At 45.1% G+C, this 12,268-nt stretch overlaps 1 protein-coding gene across 2 annotated transcripts in view; it reads right to left on the bottom strand.

The window, feature by feature from the left end:
- tiam2a (TIAM Rac1 associated GEF 2a) overlaps nt 1–11,852 on the bottom strand; it is a 67,567-nt gene extending 55,715 nt beyond the window's left edge. The window contains exon 1 of one of the 2 annotated variants that reach the window (XM_054614103.1): nt 11,584–11,852. The gene's annotated coding sequence lies outside the window, so the exon portion shown is untranslated. The remainder of the gene's footprint in view (nt 1–11,583) is intronic. The other variant, XM_054614104.1, reaches the window with a different exon arrangement.
- Nucleotides 11,853–12,268: the final 416 nt, after the last annotated feature.

The following is a 12,268-nucleotide window of genomic DNA, read 5'->3' as shown; positions in this document are numbered from 1 at the left end:
TGAAAGCTTGGAATCTATTAGTGGTGGGTGGACTTGTCTGGGCCGGTCTGGTTGGTTTGCTCATTGTGGTCAAGGTTAAGATAGATAACAAAGGAGGCTGATGCTACATTAGCCATTAGGGGCCATTACCTGAGTCAATTAGAGTCCATATTAAAGCCTTTCTTTTTCCACATTGGCAGGTCTGAGAGACTGCCTCCGTTTGGTTCTCAGGATGGATTTAAGTGTGTGGGAACATCATCCAAACGTGGCAGAGCAGTCAATGTGGCACAAAATTGTCCACCTTAGCATGAGATAAGTCAGTGCTAATCAACTTGCTTTTCAAGCTGCCGAGATCGATTTTACTCTGCCTTGTTTCTACACGTTGACACTTAGAGAAATGTCTGAAACAAGTGAAAAGGAACTACGAACAAGCAGGATAAGCCCTCTCCACCAGAATTCTGGATTAACTAGTTTTAAAACTAATTTCCGTGACCTTTTTTTGCAGCTGCAAATCCCGAACCACATCACAAATGCATTAGATGACGCGGGAATGCAATTTATTTCCGTTTAAAAATTCAAATGAAAGTGGTGAATCACCAGAAAAGGCTTTAGTATTCTCATCACACTGTTGAGCCTGTGTGAGACGAACGCAGGCCTACATCCTCGTCTGTAGCTGAGCGGAGTGGAGACAGGCGGCTGTAGATGGCAGGATAAAGTGGTGGGGCTGTCAGCATCGGGTCATGGACCTGCATCAGAGCCCTGTAAACACAGGACCACAGTCCGGACGGCTAAATAAACCATCCATCAGGTGAAATCAACGCTGCTTAGACACATCCTGCACTACCTGGAGCCTATATGCATGTTACATAAATGTCCTTAAACACTCGTGCAGCCTCTAAAAAGGAAGAACCTTGCTTAAAGCACAGCTTTGGTAAACAATTTTCTGAGCTCACATGCAATGAAAGCTCACGTAAATTTCCACTCAAAGTAACCATCCTCTGACGTAAAGCTGCTCACAGCTACTGGCTCTCCACAGAAGGGGGAGAATAACTAATATTCTCTGCTGAGCGGCTGTGGATCTAAGGTGGGTAAATTCCCGAAGCAATAAACAAGTTATGAAATAAGACCAGCTTAGTGCAGTCTCCCTTTTACAGGAAAGCGAGAACACTATTGCCCCCTGTTATCATTAACCTAAACAATTTGTTTTATTGCAGCTTCGAGCCTGGCTGGCCGCAATATACAGTGTCTGGTACTGTCCACGGCAGACTTGCAGATAAGAGGAAAAGAAATCTGAGCTAGACTGTCTGTTCAGCATCCTAAAAGGCAATAGTGTTGGTTGAGACAGCTGGTGAGGAGCCAGGCACAAATACACACACACACACAGAAATGTACCTATGACATGAGCCGCCAGTTGTGGTTGTGTGAGGCTCCTCTGTGCAGACAAACAGGCTCTTAAATATCTCATATAATGTACAGCCAAGGAACAATGTGCACGTATACAGACACAGAACAGTCTTTTATTTGTTCGGATGTGTCATTTGATTAAAGCTAATCCACATTAAACACTGGGTTTTGAAAAAAAACCAAAAAAACCTGAGTGGGTTTTTTGTGAGAAATAAGGCCACAATGGACACATTGTGACCGAGTTGAACTCAACACTCACAAACAGGTTTAACACCTGTGGAGAGTGTGTGGACACATCTTTCCCAGCGGATGTTTAATCAGTGCACAACCCATGACCCCATTTCTGTCCCCAAATTGTGTGAAATTGGTTAGCATGCAATTCATTGAATGTTATGGGGAAACTTTGCTTGGTAATGTAGGTGTGCTGGTTTGTGTCTTGTCTCCGACTGCTTTTTTAGTTTTCAAGTAGAAACAGATTTCGTGGCAGGAATTCTACAAAGCTCACTCTTAAAAAGGAGCCCAAATGGCAAAGGTGAGATTACATTTCACCGTTGAATAATCACAAGAAATTAGCTGGGAGCCGTTATCGAGCTATAATCCAGAACAGGTGCTCGACAAAGCACACAGACAGTTCCGTGTTTTGGGGGGTGGGGGTGGGTGGGGGTTAAATAAACGCGGCAACAAAGACTGACCTGCGCCGGCTGCAGGAAAAACACCTAAACCAGTTTCTCTAGTCACGCGGATGCAGGGCCACGTGAGCTTAATGCGACTGAGGAAGAAAAGTCGCAGGCAAATCTTTGCAAAACAAACTCCTTTGTCCGGCCCTGCAAAGCCTTTTCACCAAGGAATGTGCTTCATAAAGACAGATAAGACAGAGACAAGCCAACACGGGCACCGAATGCCACCTCATCTAAGGGCATGGCGAGACTCGGCTAAGCGCTAGCAGCTGTGCCACATGTGCACCGCTTTTACCGACATGATTAAATTAAGGCCCCTGCCAAACTCATTATTCTCCCATCCATATAGGGAGGCTCAAGAATGTCAATGAGGACAGCGCTCATTATGTAGTCGTCATGCACAGTGCCCAGAGAGAAACAAGCACTTTCACACGATCACAGGCTGTAAATCAACAACATATTCCAGCCGAAAAAAAAGTTATAAGCCAGAATTACATTTTTATTCTGTAAATTAAATTCCTCCACCAATTGAATTACAGCTCAGGGGCAGATGCGACTGGCCGCTGATGTCCCATAGGACGGGCTGGGGGAATCGACAGGCAGATGCTCCCAACCGGCAGAGGTCACGAAAGGTCAAGCTGTTCCATTATGAGAGGACAAGGGTGGTATTTATTCACAGCCCTCTCCTCCTAAACAGGGGTGGGCTTAGAGCGAATGGAGATGGATACTTAACCCGTGAGGCAAAAACGGCTGACAACAATCCATCCACTGTCTCATTACTGGTGAAGATTCGGAAACTGTTCCTCCCACACCCACTGAGAGGAAGGTATGAAAAAAAAAAAAAGAGAGTAGAAAGGCGGAAAGAAAGTTGCTGGAGATGGTCACAGATTATCCGCCAACTGAATGATCAAGAGAAAGCGCTGCCACAGAGGCGAGATAACAAAAGAATAGGGAACTGGGTTTTCCCACTTTAAACAGCAATAATGACCACAGAGGCATATAGTGGTGTAAACAATCCAACCCGACTTGACTTGACTTGTCTGCAGAGTCTGCTTTGTCTACATCAAGGTGGCTCTGATGTACCCCGGCAAACAGCATATAGAAGAGGGTACTGAACTCAACATTTTTCAAGCTATGCATGAACGTACAACGGCCTTGGACTCCTGTGGCTAGCCAAAGTGTAGTGCACAGTGTGCCAAAACGCCCAGACATTAAGCACGATGATATGGATGCTGGGAAAAGATCGGAAAGAATGAGTGCAGTCTTCCAGCTTGTTAAAATACTTGTTGGCCTAGAAAAAAATAAAGCCTGTGGCATTGTATGATAGCATGATTAGCAAAAGCAGGAGGCATGTCTGGGACCAAATATGAGCACTTAGACAATCCCCCTTAGAGACAGACACATACACACAAAATCATCGTATACCAAAGCTGCCCAATGACTTATGGCCTACTTTCTCTGATAGATTTCATTGAAAACTAAAAAGGTTGAAATGTGTTAATTAAGGCTTCGACGTCTCAACACAAAATGTCATCAGCTACAGGAAAAATTAACATATGATTCATCAAGTGAAAGGAAAGAATACAGAGAGAAATGATGCATGAGGCTAAAAATATAACCTGACTGTGTAAGTACAGCTCCTTGAACAGTAACAGTCATCCTAACTGTCAGGAAACCCCAGTTCCTGGCATTTCTCGACATTTGTGTTATTAGTTTGAGCCTTGGGATGCCGGTGCGAACTTGTGCACTATATAATATCGTTATACGTTTTTTTTTTAAAGCAACCGCAAGTTTCCAGTGGCTCCACGCGAGCAGACCACAGGGCTTGCCGCTGGAGACAAAACCGCTCGCTCAAACACACACACGCATACAATTACTAGTGAGGAGAAGGACAAGCGTCTAAAGAGACATGGGTGGTTTTTCATAACAGCGTCAACAAAATATCACAGTTATTAAAGTCATTCTTTTACAGTTAGGACTCTCTACCGGGGAGAGACAGACAGACAGTCGAACGGAGAGAATTGGCAACAGTTAATGAAAACTGTCCAAGCCAGAGCATTGATACCCGAGGTCAAATAAGTGAAATCAAGCTTCTAGTGCTTTTTATATTGAGAGAGAAAATGAATTGCAATAACCTAGACACCAAAGTCTGCGACATCAGCCACCTATTAGTCACCAGTCAGGGCGTGCTCCTTGGATCACTAGCCTCATGAGGCTGTGAAGAAATGATTTCACCCTCCAAGGAGGGAAATGATTTATAATGAATGACTTCACCGCTGTGCGCATTCACTCTACACCCCATACCGTTACATGCAAGGCGAATATCAATGAGGATATAGAAAGGGTAGAAAAATGCTCTGAAATGTGTGTTTTTTTGTTTTTTTTGCTTCTTTGATATGCCAGAAGAATGATTCATATCATGAAAGCAGATAAGGTAGGGATCAAAACTTTTATCCAACAGGCGGTTCACACCTGGTTACTCCATCGTCACGGATGATGAAGGCTTTCAGAGAGTTATGTCCGTGTAACACAGAGTTCTTGTTATTCAACTAGAAACAATGCAAGCACAAGAACTGCTGTACAACATGTGCGCCACAGTGGCCCCACATACTTATGCAGTGATTTTCTAAAACACACACACACTCAGAGGGGATATGAACAACCCTTGTAGCAGTGAGTCAGTCATTCCCCTCTTACCACAGAGAGCCAGTATAAACTTTAGACGCTGCATGATCACATTATCATCCACATCCAGGGAGATCCATGTGGGAATGCCAACAATGGTCCTGTTGATTGGGTCAAACCACTAGGGAGGTTTGAGGGGTTGAGTGAGATGACCCATACTAGGGTACCCAGTGCTAGCTAGCTATGTCCTAGCCATGATGGCAAAGACAGGTGGGTTCAGTATGCAGCAAAGCTCACAAAGTCTAACCAAAGGTCATCTGCTATTTTGCAGTAACTTATCTAGGCTTTTTGTCCTATTTTACGCGCTAAAAGTGTTTTCCTTTTAAACAAGGAAGCCATGGTTATTGATATTTCCCCCGTTAAAGGGAATATGGTTCGTGGCTTTTGATTCTTGAGTTAGATAAGAAGATTCACACCATTCTCAGAACAGTGTACAAAGCTTAAGGCAGGATACAGTTAGAGTAGCTTAGCATAAAGCAGGGGGAAACAAATAGCCTGGCTCTGTTAAAAAATAAAATATGCCTTCCAGCACCCTTAAAACTTGTTGCAGTGTTGATATGTTGCTTAGATAACCTTTTTTTTTTTTTTTTATCAAAGTAGTAGTGCTTGGACAGAGGGACCAGGAACAAATCAATGGGAGTCAATAAACCAAGCAGTTCACTTATTTGGCTCCAGCACCTTTAATAACATTAGGATCGAACTGCAGAAAAATTAGGAGTCAGCCTCTCCAATGACAGTTGAATGTCAAACTACAGTAATACCCCCTGGTATCCCCTGTACACACAGGACACACACACACACACGTGTCACACACACACACACACACACACACACACACACACACACACACACGTGTCTGCTGGTGAACTGGTTGCCCTCCATTTCCTCTCTAATGTCGTACCAGAAGGTTAAGAGATTCAGCACAATTGCATTTATATTCTGTGAGTGGCAACTGGCAAGTTATCTTTTTACAATCCTCTGACATGACTGTGAACCCCACAGACTAATAAAACGTTTAAAAAGTGGCATTTATGAGGGCCCGCTGCTGTAACGCCATCTGTAGAAGATGACGCATTAATATTGCAGGGCTATCCCAGGTTGCAACAAGCTGAGCAGCGACCTGCACTCTGCGTAAGCCGCTTGACTTGGCATCAACCCATGGAGGGAACCTACCGGTGACAAGACTGACCTTCTTGACTTTGTATAAATGCTGTGCTCTCGTGCAATTTGCTGGGGGTGAGTTGATGGCATGTTTGGTGTGACAATGATTAGAACGACTCCCAGGGTTCTCCTCTCAACACTGGTTTGTACAAAGCTTACTGGGTGGAAAAGTCTCGACTGTCCGTAGCACCTGCGCCCATCGACTGTGTAACTCACCCTAGCTGTGTGCACTGTTCAGCCACGGTGGCACGGATTGCAAGCTGGGCGGTGTGAGCAAGTTGTTCCCCCCCTGGGCCAGAGAGAGCGAACTCTGGGTCAAACAGCTCTTGTGTAACAGCCGAGCGGAGATCGTGTTTTGGCCAGAGCAGAGAAAAGTGAAGTTCAATGTTTTTTCTGGGCGAGGAGGAAACCCAAGCCGACCGTAGTGAGAAATGGAGAACTGAAAGTCGATCTTTGGGCATCCAGAGGGTGCTGTAAAAATAAGCAAGCGCGCACACGCACTCTCCCACTGCAGCCCGGCCGATAAGACACTTGGCTCCCCTTACATCGAGGATGTGATGCATATTAAACTATTTTGTTGCTGTCTCACAGAGGCGTAGCCTGCAAAGAATGATTAAACAGATATGTTCCTAAAGCTACACAGTCTCTTTGCTCTTATCTTGAAGTGCTTTACATCCTTTACCTTAAGACAGCTGAGGCCTGTCAGCCAAATAAGCCTTGACGACGATATCGCCCCAGGAAACAGGTTATTTGGATACATTTACCTCTTTGGAGGGAAGCTTTTTTGAAAGAAAGCTTTAATTGAGCGTGTTCACTGAGTGGATGCCAGGATTGCCGGTGACCCAAAGCAATCAGGACCCTGCCTCTGTTTACGCTGGCCGGGCGCCAAATGACTGAGCCAACATGACAAGGCCCGGAGACTGAGAGGTGGAGAAAGGAGCTTATCTTGCTCCGAGATCAAACCACATTTTACTGAAGCGGGGAAGGGGGCTGGACAGTGAGAGGAGTGCTAATGAGCCTGAAAATGTTCCTCGACATAACACAAATATACCGTCTGCCAAAGACCCTCCCCAATGCACTTCATGTCTGATACAAAGCCCAGGAAACAGTGCAGATATGGGCACGTCATGCCCAGCGCAGTTCAGTGGAGCGAGCTGCTGAGCAAGCAATAGAAGGGAAACAACATCAATATCTTGTGAGACTGCAGAGTTACAGCAATTTTGTGTTGTGATGACGGATATATTGGTGCTGAAGGTGGAGTATGATGAATGGACTATTGGACGCAGCTGGATCCATGTGTGGTCAGTGATGGATTTCTCCCCACCTGCCCTTTATATCAGTGTGGTACTAAGATTTATCATTTATCATCATTCAGAAGAATCCCATCCTGATGGGATAATGATCATGCAACCGTCATACAGAAATTTGTTATCAATTAACTATAAAAAGCAGAGAGATCTGGCACAATTAATACCATGCAGTTCAAAGACCCGAACGCAGCTTTGAATATTTCACAGATGATTCTGAATACATTAGCAGAATCAAATCGCCTAGCTTAAGGTGCTGTGCACGATGCATCAGAAGTTGATGGGCTTCCTAGTTTCCATCAGAGACAAAAGGAAAGCCAATCTCCACCCACTGGTGAGCAGGTGGGATGTGCTGGAGTAAGTGTGTACCCAGTATTTGCTCCATCCATCATGGGGGGTCAACACAAGTCACATGGCGCCAACTGAACATCCAAGCAGCGAGCACTTTTGGTGTGTAGCACCAGCTGTGTTTGCCTTTCCAATAGGGCAAGGATAGTAAGAAAGACCTTATGGCTACTGGGCCGAGGTAGGACAGATCAATCTCAATTTCTATTGTTATTAGGATTGACCGGTAAGCAGGCTTACAGCCAAGGAGAGAGAGGGGGGTAGTGCAGAATGGGGGGTATTTCCTATCCAAGAGGTCTGTTGATCGCCTGAAGCATGTGCCAACGCGTGCCGTCTTTTGAAGGTATAAGAAACACAAACGTCTTGCACATACAGACTACGGCACACGGCTGAGACGTGGTGCAACTGGACCGTTTCCAGCTTTAATTCATAATCAAAAAGGTTCAAACTATATTTTCCACGCAGCAGCCATGACCTCAAAGAATCACACGCACACACACACTCTCCAACGGGGTTCTCTGCAGCAGCTGGAGTGTCAATCTTATCAAGTCACATACGCGGATCAATACGGCAGCAAATAGCCCTTGTGCCAAATACTACTTGTCCGCTCCGCTTCATTGTTTATACATTTTGATAATCAAACTATTTCTTTTACATCCACCGCTTGTAAATCACTTGGTCGGGCTCAAATTGCTGAGGCAGCGCCTTTTCCAGACTGATATATTGCATGCAGTCTGGTGAGTTCACAGGAACTACATGCACTGCTACTCCCATTGCTGCCATGGGGATACTTTTTCCTCATGCACACCTTTCGCCGTGTGATTTATATGACCATCAATAAAAGAATGGTAATGGCGTGCCTTGCAGTAATTCCTCTGGGGTTAATGAAAGTCTTACCCACAAGTGCAGTCGTGTGGCGCTATTTAAAGAGCTACCTCGCTCACGTCTTCACCTACACCCCAATCACTAGACCCAACTCTTAATCCATTACCTCGTCTGACACTTTGTTAAAGCGCCCGCCGCCATTTAATCTTCATTTTCTTTGCCAACCTTACAAGCCATTCTTTATCAGGGGACCCCCCCCTAGTAGGAGTGCAATCCAATTTAGACCTATGCATTAATCCCCTCAGAGGTCGGGGCGCTGTGGCCTTTAAGAGGAGCATGAATGGGCGCATCGGTTGAGCTGGATGAGACCAGGTCGCTCTGCTGAGCTGGACAGAAGGTTCCTGTTTGTGCAGAAGAGCAAGGGGATCTTGTAGTGGAGCAGATACACAAAGTACAGCTGACTGAACAAATCCCTCAAAGTGGATGGGTGTGTGTGTGTGTGTGTTCGCCAACCAAGTAGCCACAGCAAAACAAGTTAAATTCAGAATCACTGAATTATGCAGCACAGGAGGTACACAGTCTTTTTTCGTCTGTTTTTTATTTATTCAGTTTTTATTTCGGTCCAAACTGCCGCTACAAACACAGGACGGGTAATGTCAATGTTGGGTCGGTGATAGCTCTCTGACCCTGTACTTGTGTTTCACCCAGGAAGGGGTCGAAGCCAGTCATGTGTCTTGTGGTCGGCGCCTCGATGAGTGCGGTAGCAAATGAGAAGTCTCGGCCAGGATGCTGTCAACGGCAGCTTTTAGTTCACCTGCTTTTTATAGCAACCACTCCAGACACGGCTGGCCGTACACTGGCGGCAAACACTTTGAAAGCCGAATATAATCTCCACCACAGATGTAAGAAATAGAAACATGCAGGCCACCATTATGCCTGCCTGACGGGACCGTCTACACCAAAACAGAAGCCTTGAAAGGACATTGTAATCGAGGGAGTGAGTATGCTGAGAAGTGGACGAAAAGAGAAAGTTGTTGATACGATTCATTTCAGATCCTTTTGTTTCAAAAGACGCACCAGTCATGTGGAGCCCCTGTGGTTTCCCCCTGCAGTGCCTCTCTACCTACAGACAGCAGAAGGCCTTCATCCCCGTGTGACAATAAGCACAGATGTTACCCATGCCTGATAAGTCACATGCACGCCACCTTATATGGAGAAAAATGTGCCGGGGAGAAGACATGAAACATTGGCGTTTTCTCGGCCAGCGTGCTTCAGAATTAGCAACAACTGGGCACTCACACACAGCCTTCCTAACGGCCTGCGGGGAGAGGAGAACTAATTCCTCACTTGATGAAGGCTGCTGTTCACACAGAGCATCAAATAATCAGTCAAATTACTCTTCTTTGCATAACTCCAAAGTCCCACACTGAATACATACTGACTTCAAAATAGACAAATGTGACATGAGGGAAAGTTCCTGTGGTGATTACATCACCGTGTTGCTAAACCTGCTACTTAAATTAGACAAGCGACGAGCTGTGGATGCCTCTGAAGTGACTCTGTGCCACCCAGAGAGAGGGTAGCATCACGTTACACTTTGGTCACACGTAAACAACTTTGACAAACTGACGATCCTGCCATCTGAAAGTCATAACTCGCAACTCCAAAAAGCATTATGTTTTTACATTCAGAAAGGAAATTACGGGCCACAGTCCCATCAGGATCACTCTGGTTCACGACCCCATCCCAACCCGGGGAGAAACAGAGTAGTAAAAACACATTGTTCCTTGTGGTTGAGGATTTCTTTGCCGCAAAAATGTGAAGCGTAAAATGCAAAAAACAAGCATGTGGTGCCACGGCTTATGACCCGGTGATTTTGTTACTAGCCTCAACACAAAAAAAAAAATGGGCGGACACGAGAACAGCAATAATTATGTAACTAAATAACTATTTCTGTAGAGTCCGTTAAAAAAGGCGAGAGGAGCTAAAATACGAACCAAATCACACAGAACATTCCCCCTCCAGAAAGACATTCTTTTCTCATGTTGGGCTGAGCCTAATTCCTGGATAAATATGATCCAGGTAAATGATTAGAAACCATTTACAGTGCATCCACTGATTTCATCTATCATTCAATAATCATTAAGCCCATTAATTGCCATAAATATAGCGTTTCCTCACGACTGAACTTGAACTGACACATCAATAACCACGCCAGCCAGCGAGTCAAACATTAGCCTGTGTTTTTATTTTTACAACCCTCCACAGCAGCGTGCAAAGGTAGCAGGACAGCCAGACTGACACCCCGCCTGGGTTTCCATGAAAGAGGGCCAACCATGCCAAAAGGCGTGCCCGGCCCTTCCTCCTGCTCCTGGGGGTCTGTTTTCTCTGGGCGGGCCCTTCCCTCCAGGGGTCTCGTGGCCCTTTTGTTACCTCTGTATGTGACCGGAGAGCCCTTCCACCCCCAGCACACGACCGAACAACAATACGAGCTGAATGTAAATCACATCCAAACACAACAGCAGAACATAACCCAGCGTTTAACGGAATGACCAATGATCCCGATCCCTTCAGTTCATAAATCAGAGGGGGAAGAATGGGAAGCAATGAGCAGACGCTGACACGGCTGCAGGCTACATGTTGCACATCAACACACAGTGATCTGGTGTGTCAGTGGAACGACACCCGGATACCTTTGGTTTGGGGGTTTGATTTATGTGTACCAGTGTGCTGACAGGATGCATTTTATTTTATTTTATCATAACAAATTGTTTTTCACAGCAAACAAGACTTATTAATAACTGATATTGCATGTCTGAGGAGTGGAATTTATTTTATCTGACTTTTATGAATATAAAAGGGTCATTTTTTTAACGACTATATCATTTTTGCAGCTGCTCATTTGAATCAATTATGTTTTTACAGGTAATGTTAAATGATTCCTGCCACAGCTGCTGCAGAGAAATTTACTACACACACACACACACACACATACACACACACACACCAACCAATGAGAGGTCACTGCTGAAATGAATATTAACCCAAACAAACAAACAAACAAACAAACAACCCCAACTTTTGGTAAACAGACAAACTTAGCCCGGGACGTCGTGCGTAATGTTGCGTTTAAGTGCAGCGGACAAAGCGGAGTCCTTTAAAACCAGCGTGACTGGGAAGTAAGTTCGCGTGCAACTCACCGGCTGAACGTCTCCTCTGGTAAACACACACACACACACACACACACACACTCACACACACACACTCACACTTCTCGCAGTATACGCCACGTGCTCCCTTCTTCGCGTCGTTGCATTGATCAGAAAACATACAAATTCTTCAATTTTACTTCCACGGCTGCTCTGTCTCCAGAGCGAATGTTCTCGGGACGGAGCGCCCAGAGACTGCGGACTCCTCCCAGACAATGTGGGGTTAAACTCCTCCTTCCCACGGACGCTGAGAGGGGGGATGGCCGTGCACGGAGCACCGGGGGATTCTAATCACAGTTATGTCTTAATGTATGTTAGAACTACAGTACCAGTCAAAAGTTTGGACACACCCTTCTCAGTCAATGGTTTTTCTTTATTTATACATATTTCTTTTTTTCTACATTGTAGATTAATATTGAAGACATCCAAACTATGAAGGAACACATATGGAATTATGTGGTAAACAAACAAATGCTCAACAAACCAGAATATGTTTTATATTTTAGATCCTTCAAAGTAGTTGAATGAGAAGGTGTGTCCAAGCTTTTGACTGGTACTGTACGTAGAGGACGTGAATCACTACAAATGGAGATGTGTTGAAGCACAACATTTGGCGTATTTGGATCCCACCCAGTATTGACTGCAGCATTCTGGATATAAAACACTGATGGATCCC

Source organism: Anoplopoma fimbria, chromosome 15, assembly GCF_027596085.1.
Source record: "Anoplopoma fimbria isolate UVic2021 breed Golden Eagle Sablefish chromosome 15, Afim_UVic_2022, whole genome shotgun sequence".
Lineage (NCBI taxonomy): Eukaryota > Metazoa > Chordata > Actinopteri > Perciformes > Anoplopomatidae > Anoplopoma > Anoplopoma fimbria.
This window is presented reverse-complemented; position numbering and strand designations above follow the sequence as displayed.